A 20,594-nucleotide genomic window follows, 5' to 3' on the forward strand; every position below is an offset into this window, starting at 1 on the left:
CCTATCACCTTTCTGGAATATGTCATTGCTGAGGGAAATGTTCAGATGGATCCTGGAAAGGTGAAAGAAGAGGTGGATTGTTGTTAAGAGAATTATGTTCTCAATGTTCATAAACTGAACTTCAATTAACTACTCAGTCTGCAACCCAGAATTTGTAAGATACTGGTTGAAATGAAAACAGACAGAGGCCCAGCCTACAATAGTCGAATGTTTATTCACGAGAACGTTCTGAAGTCCACAATACAAAGACATCCATTTTATAGCGGTGCACATAGTTCCACACAAACAGTAGGTATACTTCCACACAAACAGTAGGTATCCTGCGCACATACTGTCTCCCTACCCAGCCGACATAGATTACAGAGACCGTGAGAAGCACTCCCCGTCCTCCCCCAAGATTGGGGAGGCCGTGAGACCAAATCTCTGTGGCACCTAGCCAAGGTCGGCACCAAATTTTGCTCAGACAGTCTGTGTTTAAGATACTGTAGAGACATATTGTTTTACTGACTAAAACTACACACATCATTAATTATAACTTTATGATTCTAATCAATTTCATACAATTATATGGTTTCAGGGTGGAGTATTCTAATCATTAATTTAAACATATAAATCCCATTAACAATTGTCCTCAACCAATGTCCAGGTGCAGTTGCAATGGTTTCTTGGTTTTGCAAACTTCTACCGCCATTTCATTCGGGATTACAGCACCCTGGCGGCCCCCTTCTCGGCACTCATGTCCCCCAAGATACCGTTCAAATGTCTCCAGCTGTCGACAAAGCCTTTGTGGACCTGAAGTATCAGTTCACAACAGCACCCATCCTCATCCATCCTCATCCGACTCCTCGTGTAAATTTGTGGTGGAAGTGGATGCTTCGAATGTTGGAGTGGGAGCCATCCTGTCCCAGTGATCTGCCCAGGACCAGAAGCTTCATCCCTGTGCCTTCTCGTCCCATTGTTTCAATCCTGTTGAGAGGAACTACAATGTTGTAAACCGAGAACTCCAGGAGGTGAAGATAGCGTTGGAGGAGTGGAGGCACTGGCTGGAAGGAACAGAACAGCCATTCCTGGTCTGGACCGACCATAAAAACTTGGAATATCTCCGTTCAGCCAAGCGCCTCAACTCAAGGCAGGCCCAGTGGGCACTCCTGTTTACCAGATTCAACTTGACCATTTCCTATTGTCCATGGTCTAAAAATGTGAATGCCTGATGCTCTCTCCCGCCTATACAGTTCCTTTGCCACACCATTGACTTCCGAAACCATTCTCCCTACTTCATGCCTTGCTGCCACTGTAGATTGGGGTATTGAGAAACTGGTTCATGAGGCTCAACGCTAACCGGCTGTTTGTCCCTAACCCAGTCCGGTCCCGGGTCCTGGAATGTGCTCATTCCTCCAGGCTGACCTGTCATCCAGGGTCCCGTCGTACACTAGCCTTCCTTCGACAATGTTTCTGGTGGCCCACAATGATCCCTGATGTCTCTGCCTTCGTCACCGCATGCACTGTGTGTGCTATAAACAAGACTCCACGGCAAGCTCCTTCTGACCTCCTTTAGCCACTACCAGTTCCTCATCGTCCCTGGTCTCATATCTCTGGACTTTGCCACTGGGCTCCCTCCGTCTGGTGGCAACACTGTCATTCTGACGGTAGTCAGATATGCGCCCAGGCGTCCCTGGGGGGGTACTGTCATGCCCTGATCTGCTCCACCTGTTCCTGTGATTGTCTCCCCCCCCTCCAGGTGTCGCTTATTTTTCCAAGTGTATTTATCCCTGTCTTTCTGTGCCAGTTCGTCTTTTATGTTAGTCAAGTCAGCCAGCTTGTTTTTCCCGTACTCCTTTTGCTATTCTCTTTTTGATAGTCTTCCCGGTTTTGACCCCTGCCAGACTCTGGACTACTTTCCCGCCTGCCTGATCATCCTGCCTGGCCTGACCTTGATCCTGCCTGCCCTTCGGTACCTTTTGGACTGGTTTTGACCCTTTTGCCTGTCCACGACCATTCTCTTGCCTTCCCCTATTGGATTAATAAATATTGTAAGACTCCAAACATCTGCCTCCTGTGTCTCCATCTGGGTCTCGCCTTGTGTCATGATATAAACAGCCATCACTTACATAGATAGGACGCTGCCAACATACAGACCCAAATCACTGGCCACTTTAATACATGGATTTAATAAAGGTATCACTAGTCACTTTACATATTCTACCTTAGTCATATCACATGCATATACTGTATTTCATACCATCTATTGCATCTTGCCTATGCCGCACGCCCATCGCTCATCCATATATTTATATGTACATATTCTTATTCCATCCCTTTACATTTATGTGTAGAAGGTAGTTGTGAATTTGTTAGATTACTTAATAGATATAACTGCACTGATAGAACTAGAAGCACAAGCATTTCGCTACACTCACATTAACATCTGCTAACCATGTGTATGTGACAAATAAGATTAGATTTTTGATTTGAAATCCAGACATTAAAGCGGAATTCAACAATATTCAAAAATGTTTTGAACTTAGTAGGAAATCAACTAAATGTATTGAACTTTATATGGCCAAGATTATCGTAGGACATGAACAAAATCCATCAGTGGTTCGTATTTTGCTTACATTTTCTGAATAGTCAACTCAGGAATGCCCCTTTGGGTTTGCGCGTGTCTACCACTTTGTGCAGTTGTTAGCGATGATGATAATTTAACCCTAATTATTCAACTCATTTATCTATCAACTTCTCCGAAGGGCCCATGGGTTCGATGATAAAGGGTCAGGTTATACACAAATGATTTTCTATAGTTTAATCCGTCCAAGTAGCAGCAGCACAAACTTTAGTTAAATCTCAATCACTTCACTTCTCTGTCACTCACATCTCTCACGTGAATCTATGCGCATAGTAAGAGTCCCAACATAAAATCTGTATGGCAGTACCATAATAAAAGACTCATATACACATTAAATATTTCTGATTTAAAAATATATATTTCTTATTCCAAAACCATGACTACAGTAATAATGATAACTGTCTTCTGGTAGATGAAAAGGCTTTCCCCCAAATATTCTCAATTAAATGTTAACTACAAAGTAGCTAGTGCCTAACCTGGTATCATGATATGATTATTTGCATCAATCCAGTGGTGATTTATCTAGCAAACTCTCCTAACCAAACAAGTCTCTTGCTGGTGCTCAGTTGAATTAGGATATCTACACCCAAAAATGACAATTTTTATATTTGTTTTATAGACCTCGAAAGTGATTACCTGATGTGGTTAAGAATTGTTGGGGACTTAAAACATCAAATGTTGTTTTTCAATTAAGTGTGATTTTCAGAGCAAAAATCTGAAGAAACTGGAAAAAACTGAAACCTAGAAAAACAAAACTGACAAAACGGAATTTGGGAAAAAATATAACAGATTTCATAGGGCCCTATAATAGCTTACGCTGAAACAAGAAATCTGTATTGATTATAAACACAAGACAGCAGCTCAGCCATAAATGTGTCAGCACCCCCTCCTCTCTATTTACTAACCACAGAAATCATACATGGCTGTTTCTATTTGTGGGATCAAACATTACAGCTGCATTTGTTGTGCAACTACATTGGGCAAACCCTAAGTCTTGTTATCATGCCCAGCCATAATTGGAGAAACAGTTTCTTTTAGAGCAGATAATAATTAGCAGCGGTAACCACCAGAGCAGGTATGTTCAGAGAGACAGCCCTCCCCTGTACTGCACTATACTGTAATGGTGCATCCTTTGTGGAGTTGTTTTCCCTGCACAGTCGGGTGTTGCAACACTTTAATGAGCAGACATAGGACGGGATGTTATTTGGAGGCTTAATTGCTTAATCTGGGCTTTTAGGAGGGAAAGTGGGGTAAAACAGGCCGACATGAGAGGAAGGGAGGGAGGTAGCTGCTGGTTGGGGAGGGGAGAGGAGAAGGGCTTGTTTTATGGGCTGGTAATGGTTTTTGTGGGTGGATTTCACACATTACAGCTGGATGGTGAAACAAATCCACAGCAGCGCCTCTGTGATCACATGCTCACAACATGATATTATAAACCAGGAATAAACAGGGAGGCTTTGCAAATGGATTGAGGGGTGTTCACAATTAATCTAGTGCACTTTGGCGTTTAGTGTGCTTGTGTTTGTGGGAATGAATTAGTGGAGAACTAAGACATTCATCACCTCCCAGACGCACGGCAGGTGATTGATTGAGATCTCAAACCTTTTCCTGACACTGTAGCTCCACGGTAAATAACCTTCCATTCTGCACCTGGGGATGTTGCACTGAACAATGCTGATAGATGTATACTGGCAGATCAGATCAGTAAAGAGGCTTGTGGAGATACTGATGGATGCACTCGACTCAAATGTTAGGTGTGTGTTTTCAGCCCCGCCTGATGATACGAGGAGATATTGTCAGTCAGGGACGGCAGAGTTGTCTAGCAAGGCCAGAAGGCTCTGAACTCTGAAACTGAATTGATAGGCAACCATGCCTTCTCTGCACACTGGGAGGGAGATGATTGGGTGGCAGGCAGGAACTGCAGGTTTTGGATCCAGAGTGAAGTCAGTTAAACTAAAAAGTTAGTAGCGTTGTGCTCTCATTATAATCTCTAACTTTCCTCGTACTTATTATATCACTGTATCTGTGAGCAGGTTGAGCACAGTAAAAAATATCTCCACGCCATTGTGTTTAACCTTCATCTACAAGCTGCTGGCTGTAAACTACTGCTACAACTGGCTTATTGCATAGTGTTTCTGTTCTCTTTCCCTCCCCTGACAACTGAACACTCCTTTCTACAGCAAGCCTTAGCACTGCCTGAAACCCAAAGAGTCATACAGAGACCGGCAGTGCAAAGTACAGTAGAGCCACTGACAGGCTCATTCATACTGACTCAAACTCTCTTTCCCTCTCACACACTAGTCTGTATAAAGTAAGGGCAATGTCCTTTAGGCTAGACCTGTCTGTCAAGGCAGCTGGCCAGGACTTTTCCCATGGTAGTTTTACAGGGTGGGGAGGGAGGGAGGGAGGGAGGGAGGGAGGGAGGGAGGGAGGGAGGGAGGGAGGGAGGGAGGGAGGGAGGGAGGGAGGAGTTAGGGGGTCTTAAAGGCCAGCCATCAGAAAGACCAGATGGGGAGAGCCTGTAAAGAAATATTTTAGTGGAGCGAGATTGGAAGAGAAAGCAATGGAGAGAGGGAGGACTTGACAAACAGGATTGCAGAGGATGGTCAAATTTGGATGCGCACACATTTGCTTGTACACCGTTAGTATTATTTTTAATCTGCATTGTTGGGATGGGCTTGTAAGCAAGCGTTTCATGGTAAAGTTTACCATGTGACAAATACAATTTAATTTAATTTGTACACACACAAGCACTATCTGGTGCTCCTGGCCATCCCTGACCAGTGAGATTCGGCCATATCCCAGGAGCTTACCAAAATTGAAAATATTTTTGGCCCATCTTCAGTGTGACTTTCTCTTGAGTTTATTTATTTCCCTTCTGTGTTTATTTCTACTGCATAGCCTCTGGGAGTGTTTGGGTGTGTTTGTCAGTCTGTGTATCTGAATGTTTTAGTTTTGTGTATCTGTGTGTGAAACAAGTGTTTGTGTTTATGTGTCCTTGGTGTAGGAGAGTAATTGCAGATCTCTGTCTGTCTGTGCTATAGTTTTACGGTGTAACATTGCACCCCTGTTCCTCCTTTCCCCTCTCTCTGTCCTCTATTGGCTTACACAGGCCATTAAGCCCAAATCGTACCAGCCACATGAATACCCATGAATACAGAGGATCTGAGCCAAGCTCTCCATTTCACCCCCACCTCTCATAAAATGTGCTCCTGTACCCTTTCTTTCCCTCCCTCCACTCACTCCACTTCTCACTTATAAACTTGTCCTTTTTCCCTCATTCATTTACTTCCTTCTTTCTCTTGTTTTGTCTCCGTCTCTGTCCCACCTCCCCCTATGTCTCTCTACTTATCTTTTTCAGTTTCTCTGCTCTCTCTCTCTCCTTCTCTCCATTTCTCTGGCTCCGCCTGCCTCACCAAGGGAAAGTGTTCTGTTTTCAGATTGGGCACAGGAAGGCAGTACAGCCCTCTCCCTATTCACTTCCCCCTCCTCCCTTCTCTCTCTCTCCCGCTCTGTGAGTGAGTGAGTAAAGCAAAGAGGCAGGCATGTTTCAACAGATGGCTAGGGCTGTCCTGATTCAGCCACGACTCCACACCGCTGTTGGTTCACTGAGAACTCTGTGAGCGAGCTAGAGAGGGAGAGGGAGAAATGTAACTTTGGAGAGAGGGATTTCTTTTTTTCTTAATTTGAAACTCCCCCTCCCCTTTCCCTCCTCGTTTCTCTGTGTGTCTATATTGGTGTTTTTTTCTCGTTCTCCGTACATCTGAGAGGGTCAGTCAGCCTGTCAGGCAGCTAGCAAGAGAGAGAGGGAGAGAGAGAGAGAGAGGAGCAGAGTAAGAGTAAAACAGAGCAGACAAGGACAGAGGACAGACAAGAGATGGGAAGTGCATGGTGATGTGTGACTGATTACCCAGCCCAGAGCAGTGCCCCCTCCTCCAGCAGCTCTACTGGGTCAGTACCCTGGGACAGCACCTGCTTCCCTGACAGACATACACACGCTCAGGACCTGCATCTGTGTGAGGTACAGTGGCTTGCCCTACTTTTCACTTTGCTGCCTCTCTCTCTCCCTCTTCCTTGCTTTCTCTCTCTCTTTTTTCTGCACTTGCTCCTGCTGGCTGCGCTGATGTAACTGGGCTCTGGGAATTCTAAGGAGGTAGTGTAGCGCAACACAGCTAACCCTCTATGGCTACAGTTAACCCCCCCCCCCCCCCCCCCCCCCCCCCCCCCCCCCGTTTGTGAATCTCTTAAAGGAGCCAGGTTGTTTGTGCTTCATGCTGTCAGTTATTTTCTGGTAAGGTGCATCCTGTTGAGTTTCTTCTAGTTTTTGCTCATCTCTTTGCTACCTTGCTGATGAGCACGTGGGAGCTTGCATTTGCTGACTAGGAGCAGTGTTACTAGGGGAAAGGGAGGGACGGTGTTACACCCTGTTCCCCTGCCTGTAGCCTACAGCCACCGGGAAGGAGTGAGAGAGACACGGGAAGAGAAAAGAAAGGAAGGGGAGGTAGTGTTGGGCTGTTGGACAGACTTGAGCTGTCACTCACTATATGTATCAGGTACTGGTTCCCTGTTGAGCAACTCTGCAATGGGCTGTGATAGAGGAACACTGTTAATGTTACTTGGATAGTTGAAAGCATATAAATCATTGTTTTTCAAACGGGAACTTTGATAAAGTGGAGATACTTTCCACTTGGAACAGTATGGGATTGTGAAGTGCCTAATTTTATTGTTTTGGTTTCATCCCACTGTTGAAAAGGCATGGAAATATGATTTGTAATTGCCTGGGGGGGGGGGGGGGGGGGGGGGTTCGAAGCCAGCCTACTGCCCTTTGACACAAACTCTTTCCATCTTTCCCCACTGTCATCTTGTCTATATATCTGTTACCACGAGAACCGCTGGGCCTCGACAGACCCCCCTTCAAGCTTCATTCTGACTGCAATTTTCATCTAACAGTGTAATTATTAAATGTCATATATGTTTTTGCAAAAATAATCATTTGGTTGTGTTTATGAAGACCTTGGTAAAATGAATACTATTTTTACTGTATTTCAAATAACAATAGCGTTTTCATTAGTATGTCACTGTAGGATATAAAGTGCATTTCGGAATGCCCTTTTACCACATTTTGTTACATTACAGCCTTATTCTAAACTGTATTACATCTTTTTTCCCTCATCAATCTACACACAATACCCAAAATGAAAAGGAAAAACTGTTTTTTAAAATGTATTTTAGCAAATGTATTAGAAAAAAAAAACTGATGTCACATTTACACAAGTATTCAGACCTTTTACTCAGTAAATGTGATATTTCAATTTTTATTTGTAGTACATTTGCTAAAATTTCTAAACCTGAAATATCACATTTACATAAGTATTCAGACCTTTTACTCAGTACTTTATTGAAGCACCTGTGGCCGCAATTACAGCCTCAAATCTTTTTGGGTGTGACGCTACAAGCTTGGATCACCTGTCTTTGGGGAGTTTCTCCCATTATTCTCTGCAGATCCTCTCAAGCTCTATCAGGTTGGATGGGGCGTGTCACTGCACAGTTATTTTCAGGTCTCAGAGATGTTTGATCAAGTTCAAGTCTGGGCTCTGGCTGGGCCACTCAAGGACATTCAGAGACTTGTCCCGAAGCCACTCCTACGTTGTCTTGGCTGTGTGCTTAGGGTCGTTGTCCTGTTGGAAGTTGAACCTTCGCCCCAGTCTGAGGTGCTGAGCTCTCTGGAGCAGGTTTTCATCAAGATATCTCTGTACTTTGCTCCGTTCATCTTTTCCTCAAACCTGACTAGTCTCCCAGTCCCTGCCGCTGAAAAACATCCCCACAGCATGATGCTGCCACCATCATGCTTCACCGAATAAATGTTGCCAGGTTTTCTCCAGACGTGGCGCTTGGCATTAAGGCCAAAGAGTTCAATATTGGTTTCATCAGGCCACAGAATCTGTTTTTGATGGTCCGAGAGTCTTTAGGTGTCTTTTGGCAAACTTTACTGAGGAGTGGATTCCATCTGGACACTCTACCATGAAGGCCTGATTGGTGGAGTGCTGCAGAGATGTTTGGCCTTCTGGAAGGTTCTCCCATCTCCACAGAGGAACTCTGGAGGTCTGTCAGTGTGACATTGGGTTCTTGGTCAAATCCCTGACCAAGGCCCTTCTCCCCGATTGCTCAGTTTGGGCGGCCAGCTCTAGGAAGAGTCTTGGTGGTCCAAACGTCTTCTATTTAAGAATGATGGAGGCCACTGTGTTCTTGGGGATCTTCAATGCTGCAGACATTTTTTGGTACCCTTCCCCAGAGTTCTGCCTCGACACAATCCTGTCTCGGAGCTCTATGGACAATTCCTTCGACCTCATGGCTTGATTTTTGCTCTGACATGCACTGTTAACATTGGAACCTTTATATAGACAGGTGTGTGCCTTTCAAAATCGTGTCCAATCAATTGAATTTACCACAGGTGGACTCCAATCAAGTTGTAGAAACATCTCAAGGATGATCAATGGAAATCTGTGAAATCTGTGAATGTATTGTAATGTTTTTAAAATTGTATAAACTACCTTAATTCTGCTAGACCCCAGAAAGAGTAGCTGCTGCCGTTAGCAGCAGCTAATGGGGATCCATAATAAATACAAATTGAAACAGGATGCACCTAAGCAACATTTTTTAAAGGTCTGAATACTTTTAAACTTTTTCTGTTTTGTAAAATTTTGAAAAACCTGTTTTCGTTTTGTCATTATAGGGTATTGTGTGTAGATTGCGTAAAAATGAAATGTAATACATTTTAGAATAAGGCTGTAAGGTAACAAAATGTGGAAAAATTCAAAGGGGTTGAATACTTTCTGAATGTACTGTATGTATGTACAGTGTGTGTGTGTGTGTGTGTGTGTGTGTGTGTGTGTGTGTGTGTGTGTGTGTGTGTGTGTGTGTGTGTGTGTGTGTGTGTGTGTTTGGGGTCACTAAGAAATGTCCATGTTTTTGAAAGAAAAGCACTTTTTTTTTTAAATAACATCAAATTGATCAGAAATACAGAGCAGACATAGTTAATGTTGTTTATGATTATTGTAGCTGGAAACGGCTGATTATTTTATGGAATATCTACATAGGTCGTACAGAGGCCCATTATCAGCAACCATCACTCCTGTGTTCCAATGGCATGTTGTGTTAGCTAGTCCAAGTTTATAATTTTAAAAGGCTAATTGATCATTAGAAAACCCTTTCGCAATTATGTTAGCACGGCTGAAAACTGTTGTTCTGATTAAAGAAGCAATGAAACTGGCCTTCTTTAGTTGAGTATCTGGAGCATCAGCATTTGTGGGTTCAATTACAGACTCAAAATGTCCAGAAACAAAGAACTTTCTTCTGTAACTAGTCAGTCTATTCTTGTTCTGAGAAATGAAGGCTATGCTATTAATGGTCTATGTTGATATTCCATTAAGAATCAGCCATTTCCAGCTACAAAAGTCATTTACAACATTAACTACGTCTGCTCTGTATTTCTGATCAAATTTATGTTATTTTAATGGACAAAAAATGCTTTTCAAAAATAAGAATTTCTAAGGGACCCCAAAATATATATACAGTACCAGCCAAAAGTTTGGACACACTGCCTCATTCAAGGGTTTTTCTTTATTTTTACTATTTTCTACATGGTAGACGAATAGTGAAGACATCAAAACTATGAAATAACACATATGGAATCATGTAATAAGCAAAAAAGTGTTAAACAAATCCAAATAAATGTTATATTTTAGATTGACCACCCTTTGCCTTGATGACAGATTGCACACTCTTGGCATTCTCTCAACCAGCTTCATGAGGTAGTTACCTGGAATGCATTTCAATTAACAGGTGTGCCTTGCTAAAAGTTTATTTGTTGAATTTCTTTCCTCAATGCGTTTGAGCCAGTCAGTTGTGTTGTGACAAGGTAAGGGGGGTATACAGAAGATAGCCCTATTTGGTATAAGACCAAGTCTATGTTATGGCAAGAACAGCTCAAGTAAGCAAATAGAAACGACAGTCCATCATTACTTTAAGACATGAAGGTCAGTCAATCTAGAAAATGTCAAGAACGTTGAAAGTTTCTGTAACGGCAGCCTTCCCTCTCTTCACGAGAAGAGAGGGTGTAACAGGGATCGGACCAACACGCAGCGTAGCCAGTGCTCAACATGTTTAATAAAACGATAAACAGTGAACACTTAACACGATACAAAATAACAAATGTGTCAAACCGATACAGCCCTATCTGGTGCAGAGAAACACAAAGACAGGAAACAACCACCCACAACCCCAACACAAAACAAGCCACCTATATATGATTCCCAATCAGAGACAACACAAACACCTGCCTCTGTTTGAGAACCATATTAGGTCAAACATAGAAACAGACAAACTAGACACACAACATAGAATGCCCACCCAGCTCACGTCCTGACCAACACTAAAACAAGACAAACACACAAGAACTATGGTCAGAACGTGACAGTTTCTTCAAGTGCAGTCACAAAAACCATCAAGCGCTATGATGAAACTGGCTCGCATGAGGACCGCCACAGGAAAGGAAGACCCAGAGTTACCTCTGCTGCAGAGGATAAGTTTATTAGAGTTAACTGCACTTCAGACTGCAGCCCAAATAAATACTTCTCAGAGTTCAAGTAACAGACACATCTCAACATCAACTGTTCAGAGGAGACTGCGTGAATTAGCCCTTCATGGTCGAATTGCTGCAAAGAAACCACTAATAAATGACACCAATAAGAATAAGAGTCTTGCTTGGGCCAAGAAACACGAGCAATGGACATTATACTGGTGGAAATCTGTCTTTTGGTCTGATAAGTCAAAATTTGAGATTTTTGGTTCCAACCGCCATGTCTTTGTGAGACGCGGAGTTGGTGATTGGATTATCTCTGCATGTGTGGTTCCCACCGTGAAGCATGGAGGAGGAGGTGTGATGGTGTGCTTTGCTGGTGACACTGTCTGTAATTTATTTAGAATTCAAGGCACACTTAACCATCATGGCTACCACAGCATTCTCAAGCCATATGCCATCCCATCTGGTTTGCGCTTAGTGGGACTATCATTTGTTTTTCAACAGGACAATGACCTAACACACCTCCAGGCTGTGTCAGGGCTATTTAACCAAGAAGGAGAGTGATGGAGTGCTGCATCTGATGACCTGGCCTCCAAAATCACCCAACCTCAACCCAATTGAAATGGTTTGGGATGAATTGCACCGCAGAGTGAAGGAAAAGTAGCCAACAAGTGCTCAGCATGTGGGAACTTCTTTAAGACCGTTGAAAAGCATTCCTCATGAAGCTGGTTGAGAGAATGCCAAGAGTGTACAAAGCTGTCATCAAGGCCAAAGGTGGCTATTTTGAACAATCGCAAGTATAAAATATATTTTGATTTGTTTTACACGTTTTTGGTTACTACATGATTCCATATGTGTTATGTCATAGTTTTGATGTCTTCACTATTATTCACTATTAGGCGCGTGAATCTGAAAACCAGTCAGTATCTGGTGTGACCACCGTTTTCCTCATGTAGCACAACACATCTCCTTGACATGGAGTTGATCAGGCTGTAGACTGTGGCCTGTGGAATGTTGTCCCACTCCTCTTCAACGGCTGTCCAAAGTTGATGGATATTAGCGGGAACTGGAACACGCTGCCGTACGTGGTCGATCCAGAGCATCCCAAACATGCTCAATGAGTGACATGTCTGGTGAGAATACAGGCCGTGGAAGAACTGGATTTTTTTTTTAGATTCCTGGAATTATGTACAGATCCTTGCGACATGGGGCCGTGCATTATCATACTGAACATGAGGTGATGGAGGTGGATGAATGGGCGTCAGGATCACATCACGGTATCTCTGTGCATTCAAATGGTCATTGATAAAATGCAATTGTGTTCGTTGTCCATAGCTCATGCCTGCCCATACCATAACCCCACCACCACCATTGGGCACTCTGTTCACAACGTTGATCAGCAAACTGCACACCCACACGACAACATACACGTACGTTTGTGGTCTGCGGTTGTGAGACCGGTTGGGCGTACTGGTAAATTCTCTTAAACGACAGAAGCATTTGCACTCTCCCTCAAAATGTGAGATATCTGTGGCAGTGTGTTGTGTGACAAACTGCACATTTTAGAGTGGCCTTTTATTGTTTAATGATCATGCTGTTTAATCAGATTCTTGATATGCCACACCTGTTATGTGGATGGATTATCTTGGGAAAGGAGAAATGCTCACTAACAAGGATCTAAACAAATTTGTGCACAAAATTTGAGAGAGATAAGCTTTTTGTGCATATGGAACATTTCTGGGATCTTTATTCCAGCTCATGAAACATGGGACCAACACTTTACATGTTGCGTTTATATTTTTGTTTTGTGTATATGTGATGGGATTTATAGACAATATGGACGGTATATGGATTGAATATCTAATATATCTGAATAGTATATGTACAGAAATAGATTCATAGAATAGGCTTTGACTAGAATAATGTATATACACATGAAGGGGGTAAAACAGTATGTAAACATTTATAGTGACCAGTGTTCCATGACAATGTACATAGGGCAGCAGCCTCTAAGGTGCATTGTAGAATAAAATGACTGCTTTAGAGGTTCCAGTGTAAAAGTCAGAAAATACATTTTTTTCAAAGTAAATAGAAAGAAATATGATTTCTATTATTTTTATTTATGACTTCGGTGACAAAAGGACCAAGTAACAGGAGTGTTTGTACGGTCTTTTCTGCTATTGCCTTGTTTCCGATGTTTAGTCGACTGTGTTCTGTGTTGACTTTGGAAGTCTGACAACTTTTGCTCAGGATGGCCCAGGTTGGCTCAAGTTGTGTTTGCTCTGTCTATTTACACTGGGTTTCTAGATTCACACAGATACATGGGCAGATGAGGCCAGCAGGGTGAGTGGCACGGGCTCCGAGGTTTACCTCAGCCGCTGGAATGCAAACATGCACGGAACCCAACTCTTTCAACATCTGGCTGCACCTGTCTGTTCAGTCAGTCACATACTGATGCTCTGCTCTGGCCGTCTGTGGTCACCGCAGCACAACCACTCAACAGCACTTCTCCCTCACTTCATTTCCTTATGTCTAGTGTATGGGTAGGATTGTTCTCCATGTGCTTTCCTGTATGGAAAGTTACATTCAGTCAAACAGGTCCAGTGAAGTTAGGGATTTCTTATTCGATATGTTTCCATTCATTAAATAGAGCATTGAAACATTCAAGATTTATTTTGTATTTTCCTAGCCAATGATGGCCTGGTTTCTTTCCATCAATGCTTCCCTACCAAGATGATGGTCCAGTGCTCCTGTCTCCCTAACGCTGGTTTCGGGTGTTGCGCTCTGATAATATTAGTCTGGCCATGAGGATGTTTTAGATGTAAGGCCCAGCCAGAGCAATACACCTCGACACTCATGAGGCTGAGGAGAGGAACAGAGAGAAAGAGAGAGGAAGGAACTGAGTGTGGGTTAGTGTGTGTGCGTGCATGTGACATTTACTTATGAGGCACAGCCAGCTCTAAAGCATGGAAAATCTGCAATAACGTTTTATTAAAACAAAAAGAAGGAGTCTTTGTGTTATGGTGGGAAGGGCGTTGATCGGCCTTGGTCAACCACAAAACACAAAAAGCCATGGCCATTTAACACTGATAAGGTTTGAATGTTGATAGTGAACACAGAAGAAGGCAAGTCTCAGTTCTGTAGGGTGAGAAACCAAACATAGTTAGCAGTCCAGGATTACAGTATGACTGGTTATAGTATGTTAATTCAAACAACATGATATATCATAATGTAATATGTAATATAAGAGTCCTACAGTGAAAATAAAAAAGTCCTAGATTTCTCTATTTCTCTAAAGGCTCCATTATATTTCCAGAGAATAAACCAGTCAAGTGGAAAGACGGCTTGTCATCAGTCTCGGACCCAAGGTTGCTTCCTCTATGACAAGTGTTTAACCTTTGAACCCATTACATTGTGAGAAGTTTGGTGTGGCATGAGGGTTTACTGATCCACAGACGCAGCTGATGTATGCACAATATAGCAACACACACGTGCGCTCGCACACATCCACGCACAAACATGCACGCTGTGCACTTTTCTGTTCAAGCTCCATGAATCTGCCTACACCCGCCACCTGCTTCCCACATCAAAGAGCAATTAGAGCATAACAACATTGACAACACTATTTTACCAGTAAGTTGGTATTTGTCCTCTCTGACTCTCTTTGTCTATAGTTTTCCTGTTATTCACCAGCTTGTGACTGTCTGCTTTGTTCCACTTGCTGCTCCAGTGGCTTCAGTGTACTCTGCATTGCTACATCAGATAGCTTACTCAACTAACATGAAGCATCCAGAGACTGCATTTGAATACGAGAGGAAATAGCATGGCTCTGTGCACAAAGCATTCATAAAGCATCAGATAAAGTTTCTGCATGCATTATTTGCTTAAGGCAATACTGTGTATGACTGTAGGCTTGTATCTACTATAAGGGCTTCCAGAATGTGGATGTCTGGGTGTGTTTGTGTGGGATTGTGTGTGAACTCAGTGGAGCGCATGTGTTTCAACTAGACAGTCACGGGGAGCGGTGGGGGGGTGGGGTCTAGGGGCTACTTCAGGGAGAGGCCCTCTTCACTCAGCAGCCATTCTTTAGTGGGGTGGGTGATGTTCACGTCTTAGGCACTAGTGGTGCGTGTAAGCAGTTTGTTCACCTGCACCCGCCCGGATTGCTAATAACCCATCCGCAACCGCCCAACTAGATGTGAAAATCTGCGGCCCGGACCCAACCCTAACTCGCAAATATAGACAATGTGCTTTAAGCTACAGTCAATGACTGAAGAATGATTTTTTTGACAGGGGTTGCAGGACTTTTTTTGTCTGCCTGATTTAGATATGTTTCTGCTTATAATTCCCGACATTTTGGTAGGCTATTTGTTAGTCAACTTGTCTATAATTAGATACATGCAGCTTCTGGTCTGTCATTATATGATGCCCTAGAAGACTAAACAATCCCCTGGTCAACAGAATAATGTAATAGATCGCCCTGGTCAACAGAATAATGTAATAGATCGCCCTGGTCAACAGAATAATGTAATAGATCGCCCTGGTCAACAGAATAATGTAATAGATCGCCCTGGTCAACAGAATAATGTAATAGATCGCCCTGGTCAACAGAATAATGTAATAGATCCCCCTGGTCAACAGAATAATGTAATAGATCGCCCTGGTCAACATAATAATGTAATAGATCGCCCTGGTCAACAGAATAATGTAATAGATCGCCCTGGTCAACAGAATAATGTAATAGATTGCCCTGGTCAACAGAATAATGTAATAGATCGCCCTGGTCAACAGAATAATGTAATAGATCGCCCTGGTCAACAGAATAATGTAAGAGATCGACAGAATGAATGCTTCAATCTAGTTGACATCTGTAAGGTTTCTCTGTCATCTTTCACGGAGCAAAGAGGTTTAGGGACTGGGGAGAAAATACAATGAAGCAAAATGTCTAAATGACATCAGTGTGACCAGTTGTAAGGACAAAGACAGCTGTGAAAACGACCCAATGTGTTTCTGATAAGATGTCAGTTCGGCTTCGATGCATATTTCATGTGGTTGAAATACTATCAGCTTTTATGATGCTTTTATGATGAAGACCGCACCTCTACAGATGGTATTTAACTGAGCATTGCATTCTCTCAAGATGCAGAAACAAATACATAATATTTCTCCACTCCTGTTCCCAAGTCCAAATTTGACTTACGTTTGGTGTATAATTTTACTGCAAGAAATGCTTAATTATGCAGGAGCTATTATTAAGGTTATGTGAGAGGTTGTAGACCTACAGTCAGGGTCCAGATTTCACTTTCCATTTAACTCAAAACAGTAGGCTGCAGTTCCCTTGACGTGCCATCAAATCAAATCAAAGTGTATTTGTCACGTGCGCCGAATACAACAGGTGTAGACCTTACAGTGAAATGTTACTTACAGGCTCTAACCAATAGTGCAAAAAGGTATTAGGTGAACAATAGGTAAGTAAAGAAATAAAAACAACAGTAAAAAGACAGGGAAGAATAACAGTAACAAGGCTATATACAGTAGCGAGGCTATAAAAGTAGCGAGGCTACATACAGACACCGGCTAGTGGGGCTGATTGAGGTAGTATGTACATGAAGATGGGGGGGAGGGGGGGTATGGGGCACACAGTGCAAATAGTCCGGGTAGCCATTTGATTACCTGCTCAGGAGTCTTATGGCTTGGGGGTAAAAACTGTTGAGAAGCCTTTTTGTCCGAGACTTGGCACTCCGGTACCACTTGCCATGCGGTAGTAGAGAGAATAGTCTATGACTGGGGTGGCTGTGGTCTTTGACAATTTTTAGGGCCTTCCTCTGACACCGCCTGGTTTAGAGGTCCTGGATGGCAGACAGCTTAGCCCCAGTGATGTACTGGGCAGTTCGCTCTTGTCACGTCCTGACCATAGTTCTTATGTGTTTTGCTTGTTTAGTGTTAGTCAGGACGTGAGCTTGGTGGGAATTCTATGTTGTGTGTCTAGTTTGTCTGTTTCTGTGTCCAGCCTAATATGGTTCTCAATCAGAGACAGCTGTCAATCGTTGTCCCTGATTGAGAATCATATATAGGTGGCTTGTTTTGTGTTGGGGATTGTGGGTGGTTGTTTCCTGTCTCTGAGTTTGTATTCTGCACCAGATAGGTCTGTATCGGTTTGCCACTTTTGTTATTTTGTATTTGTTTAGTGTTCACAGTAGTTGTTGTTAATTAAACATGTTGAGCACTGACTACGCTGCGTGTTGGTCCGATCCCTGTTTCAGCCCCTCTTCTAGTGAAGAGAGGGAAGGCCGCCGTTACAGCTCTACCCTCTGTAGTGCCTTGCGGTCAGAGGCCGTGCAATTGCCGTACCAGGCAGTGATGGAACAAGTCAGGATGCTCTCGATGTTGCAGCTGTAGAACCTTTTGAGGATCTCAGGACCCATGCCAAATCTATTTAGTTTCCTGAGGGGGAATATGCTTTGTCAGGCCCTCTTCACGACTGTCTTGGTGTGTTTGGATCATTCTAGTTTGTTGGTGATGTGGACACCAAGGAACTTGAAGCTCTCAACCTGCTCCACTACAGCCCCCGTCGATGAGAATGGGGGCGTGCTCGGTCCTCCTTTTCCTGTAGTCCACAATCATCTCCTTAGTCTTGGTTACGTTGAGGGATAGGTTGTTATTCTGGCACCACCCGGCCATGTCTCTGAACTCCTCCCTATAGGCTGTCTCGTTGTTGTCGGTGATCAGGCCTACCACTGTTGTGTCGTCTGTAAACTTAATGATGGTGTTGGAGTCGTGCCTGGCCATGCAGTCGTGGGTGAACAGAAAGTACAGGAGGGGACTGAGCACGCACCCCTGGGGGGCTCCAGTGTTGAGGATCAGCGTGGCAGATGTGTTGCTACCTACCCTCACCACCTGGGGGTGGCCCGTCAGGAAGTCCAGGATCCAGTTACAGAGGGAGGTGTTTATTCCCAGGATCCTTAGCTTAGGGATGAGCTTTGAGGGTACTATGGTGTTGAAAGCTGAGCTGTAGTCAATGAATAGCATTCTCACATAGGTGTTCCTTTTATCCAGGTGGGAAAGGGCAGTGTGGAGTGCAATAGACATTGCATCATCTGTGGATCTGTTTGGGCGGTATGCAAATTGGAGTGGGTCTAGGGTTTCTGGGATAATGGTGTTGATGTGAGCCATTAGCAGCCTTTCAAAGCACTTCATGGCTACGGACGTGAGTGCTACGGGTTTGTAGTCATTTAGGCAGGTTGCCTTCTTGGGCACAGGGACTATGGTGGTCTGCTTGAATCATGTTGGTATTACAGACTCAATCAGGGACATGTTGAAAATGTCAGTGAAGACACCTGCCAGTTGGTCAGCACATGCCCGGAGCACACGTTCTGGTAATCCTTCTGGCCCCTCACTATTTGAAGTCCCGTCTTGTGACTGTCTAATTTGTGTAGCGCTTCACAATCATCTTCCATAACATAGCTGCCACAACTATCATCCTCTTTTACCACTTCAACAAATATTTTCCTAACATTACTTTTCTTGCCCTCCCTTCTCTTTATTTTCAACTCTCCTTTCGCAGCTTTTCTCTTATTGAATTCAACTTCAACAATGTCTGTAAGGGGTGCGTAACTGGTGGCAGCGAAGTCAGACGAAGGAGAACGGAACTAGGTAATAGCCGGAGTAGTTTAATTGCAAAACCAACGGCATAAAGAAATAACCAACATAGGTACAAAACCCGACGCGCACCAGTAAACATGTGCACAAGCACTTACAACAAATAATTCCACACAAAGACATGGGGGGGAACAGAGGGTTAAATACACAACAATTAATGAGGGAAATGAAAACCAGGTGTGTAGGAAAACAAGACAAAACAAATGGAAAATGAAAAGTGGATCGACGATGGCTAGAAGACCAGTGACACCGACCGCCGACCACTTCGGTGGAAGTCGTGACAATGTCCTTTTTGCCTCAGTGGATTGACGTAAACTTTTCTGCCCTTTCCCCAAAGCATTATTTGGTGATTGGCTTTGTATGCTATTTGGCCTACAGGTAAGCCCTAAAGCTTAGGTTTACGCACTAATACCAGATAGCCTACAAAAAAATGAAAGAAAATACTCTATGTACCCTATATAAATTGCACAATATTATACATTTATACATTTTTTAAAGCCACTCGCCCGCCCTTCAGCCACACAATAACCCTAGACTGCAGGCTATGAGTCAACCCGCACATCACTATTATTCACATTATCTCTTTGTGTTGAGGCCCAGCAAACATGCACTGGTGCGCACACAGATACACATTGATAAACTGACGCACACGATCAAACTCAAACATACAGTATACACACATACATGCAGGTGTGCACAAAGATACACACACACACACTCGCAAATCATACATAACGTGAACAAACATGGATAAACACCCAGCATGGCTCGTACAGTCTGCTCATGGGTTGATGATCATCCTCTGATCCATTTAATCTTGTTCATGTTACACCACCTCTTCATCGATCACTGACTTGCATCTGGGTTGATCCCCTGCCTTCTCAATTTTCATTCGATTTTCTTTGTCCACGTGTGTCAACGCAACTGGATAAAATCTATATTGTCTGTTATTGAATTTAAAGTGAGTATGTTGAGCTACCGTGGTGGAATTCAATTCACAAATCAAATGAAATTGTATTGGTTGCATACACATATTTAGCCATTGTTATTGCCGTGTAGCGAAATGCTTGTATTCCTAGCTCCAACAGTGCAGTAATATCTAACAATATACTACAATAGACACAAATATAAAAAGTAAAGGAATGGAGTTTGGACACACCTATTTATTGCATGGTTTTATTTATTTGTACTATCCTCTACATTGTGGAATAATAGTGACAACATCAACAGTATGAAATAACACATATGGAATCATGTAGTAAGCAAAAAAGTGTTAAACAAATCCAAATAGATTCTTCAAAGTAGCCACCCTTTGCCTTGATGACAGCTTTGCACACTCTTGGCATTCTCTCAACCAGTTTTACCTGGAATGCTTTTCCAACAGTCTTAAAGGAGTTCCCACATATGCTGAACACTTGTTGGCTGCTTTTCCTTCCCCCTGCGGTCCAACTCATTCCAAACCATTTCAATTGGGTTGAGTTTGCGTGATTGTGGAGGCCAGGACATCTGATGCAGCACTCCATCACTCTCCTTCTTGGTCAAATAGCCCTTACACAGCCTGGAGGTGTGTTAGGTCATTGTCGTTGGCCTGGTGAAAAACAAATGATAAACCCTGTAAGCGCAAACCAGATAGGATTGCGTATCACTGCAGAATGCTGTGGTAGCAATGCTGTTTAAGTGTGCCTTGAATTCTATATAAATCACCAACTATATATATATATATATATATAT

General features: G+C 43.1%; 1 protein-coding gene across 1 annotated transcript in view; it reads left to right on the plus strand.

Moving 5' to 3' along the window:
• Positions 1–6,163: 6,163 nt before the first annotated feature.
• The window catches only part of LOC129830087 (extracellular sulfatase Sulf-2-like), a 185,617-nt gene continuing 171,186 nt past the window's right edge, over positions 6,164–20,594 (plus strand). The window contains exon 1 of the mRNA XM_055892297.1: positions 6,164–6,644. The gene's annotated coding sequence lies outside the window, so the exon portion shown is untranslated. The remainder of the gene's footprint in view (positions 6,645–20,594) is intronic.

Source organism: Salvelinus fontinalis, chromosome 31 (genome assembly GCF_029448725.1).
Source record: "Salvelinus fontinalis isolate EN_2023a chromosome 31, ASM2944872v1, whole genome shotgun sequence".
Classification (NCBI taxonomy): Eukaryota; Metazoa; Chordata; class Actinopteri; order Salmoniformes; family Salmonidae; genus Salvelinus; species Salvelinus fontinalis.